Below are 2,917 nucleotides of genomic sequence, written 5' to 3'. Positions count from 1 at the left end.
AGGAGTTGGGAGGGGAACGATCCATCTGTCTCCCATGGCTAATTTTTACTACCATAGAGGCAAAGGTAGGGAGTTAGTCCAAGACATTTTTCTTCAGTGCATCCTATCCCTACTCATGAGTAAATATGACCTTTTGATACATGATCTAGAGCTATCTGTCAACATGGCAGGATTGACATGAAAGGCTTTGTGTCAGGTGGGCGGGTCATTAAGAAAGGAACACTCCCAGATTCTCAAAATGTGTGCTTGCCATCGTGTAGACACAGACAATGCTTGGCCCATTCTTTGTGCTACTACAAAACACCTTTTACCTCTACTTAGGGACCTTGGCCATTGGCCTGTTGCTAAATGAAATAGCTTTTATTGGTAGGTAACCAATGGTTGGTGAGTGCCAGGAGAAAGAATAGTTTTGGAAAAACAGACAGTGAGGTTGTCTTGCTGCCTTAGGTAATCTGGCTTCCCAAAGCTTCGATTCAGGTATTATACTTGTTCTCTCTACAATAGCCTTTTATCTAGTGCCCACACTCTATTGTTTTTCATATATGTAGCAAAAATAAATCACGTACTCCATCTTGTTAGGAATGTAAAACAGAAATCATACAAGGTACAGCTAGATTAGTTCATGTCTTTTATTAGCACGAGAAACCTGTGAAAGAACAGTATCTTAATATTATGTATCTGTAGAACCAAATTTGTGTATTTGATGGCTGAAAAAAAATTTATTACCAGAGAAGTATTCATGAAAGTCTGAAGCAAAGACAGGTGAGATCCTTTTTTCAATGTATTGTTTTATGCTCTGGAGGTTTACCTGTCAAAGAGCCAAGTAGGAAGTCAATAGATACTACATTAATACATAAACCTTTTTTCTTGCATGGGCGTACATGCAACCAGTTCATGCCTGTGAATCTCAGCTTTGCCAGGTGAAGTAGCCGTACTCACAGGCATATACTACCATCATAATGTACTCAGCTGGGTCCAGGGGGGGAAATAGTTTGGTAAAACAGGAGTGGTGTTCTAAGGGATGGTAATCCCAGAAACATGCTAGTGGGATTTAAAGGGAGGGCTGGGTTGTAATGTACTAATAACGCTATTTTAAAATGACAATGATTAAATTAACTTTATGCCTTTACTTAGAACCATAAAGATGCCCAGATTAGTGGCTCCCACAGCACATTTTCCATCTCATCTTTATCATTTTATCTGGAGCCACAAATTACCGTTTTCTCGCAGGTAAAGAGGCAGCAGTATAAGCAATGAGATGGAAGGAACCAGTTCTGAATTTCTCTTCTTCCAAACAGAGTGGATGACCTTGGGCAATCACTTGAGCTTCTCTGAATCACAGAAATAGGACGGTTAACCTATAACTCTCAGTTAGAAAATGTACAGAATTGAAAGAGGGTCATTTAAGTTAGAGATTTGTGGCAGTGGGTATAATTATCATTCCAATAAAGTCTGAAAAATTCCTTGCCGAAAATAAGGGCAAGTGGATACAGAGTTCAAGGGTGTGTTAATTTAAGATGAATGTGCAGAGCCCTGTCCTGAAATCATTGAGAATGTAGCAGTGACTTAGGTGGTTAGCAGAAAGGAAGATGCCACTCAATAAATATTTATTGAGTTTTTTTTTAAATGTGTACAGCTGTGTCTATTGTAACACCTAACTGTATGCTGAGATACAAAATTTAATGTTAAATGAAATGAGGGCTAGGGAAGAAAGAATGGGAAGGAGAATTAATAGCTTAGAACAGAAGGCAGTTACCTAAGTAAACCTTAACTTGAAAATTAGACAGGAACAAACAGAAGTTAATGACTTCAAGAGACAACAAGAAATACATACATACATACATACATACATATACATATATTTAAATCAAAAGATTGAAAAAACAGAAAGAGATCAGGTTTACAGCATAAAAAATAATTGACCTGAAAAACAGTCAAATAAGAGAAAAGTCTGAGTAATCAGATTAAAAATTAGATAAAAAAGTATCTGGATATCCTATTTCAAGAAATCATAAACAAAAACTATCAGAACTCTTAGAACCAGAAAGCAAAATGAAAATTGAAAGAATCCACTGTTTACTTCCCGAAATAAAGCCCAAAAGGAAAACTCCCAGGAATATCACAGACAAAATGAAAAGCTTCTACCTGAAAGAAAAATTACTGCAAATAGCTAGAAAGAAATTCAAGTTCCAAGGACCCCCTCTCAGTATCACAAAGGATTTGGCAGCTATATAAAGTAAAGGAGAACTTGGAATACAGTATTCTAAAAGGGAAAAAAATAAAGGCTTACCACCAAGGATAACTTACCCTGCAGAACAGGGGAAAACCCACCTTTATTAGAATAAAGAACTTTTAAATATTGCTGATAAAAAGATCAGAAAAGAGTAGAAGCTTTGAAATGCAAAAATGGGGATAGAGAATATTAGAAAAGTAGATACACATGTTTATTTGGAAGATGAAGTTGACGGAGTGCTAGACCTGGAATTCAAATCTAGCTTTAGACACTACTAGCTATGGGATCCTGGGCAATTCATCTAATCTCTGTCTGCCTTAGTTTCTTCATCTGTAACACAGAGATAACAATAGCCCCTATTAAAATAGATAATGTTTGTAAAACACTTAGCATAGTGCCTGGCACATAGTAGACACTTAATAAATGCTCATTTCCTTAATTTCTTCCATGTACTGTACTCCTATAGCCTTTGTTCCCAAGTTGTTCTTTGGACTCTCATTGGAATTGAGGGAGTTAGTCTCTTTTTTTCTGGGTTTTTGTCTTGGGTTTCTTTCGGTCTATGGTATGTCTTCATTGTATTAGACCTTCTTGTTTATTCATATCTCCAGTCTCAGTTTCAGTAGTGGGGCTTTGTGCTTGGATCAGGATCCCCTCTCTCATATACCCTTGAGTGGTGGCTGACGG

This window comes from Trichosurus vulpecula, chromosome 4, assembly GCF_011100635.1.
Source record: "Trichosurus vulpecula isolate mTriVul1 chromosome 4, mTriVul1.pri, whole genome shotgun sequence".
Lineage (NCBI taxonomy): Eukaryota > Metazoa > Chordata > Mammalia > Diprotodontia > Phalangeridae > Trichosurus > Trichosurus vulpecula.
The sequence above is the reverse complement of the archived record's forward strand: the minus strand, read 5'-3'. Positions refer to the sequence as shown.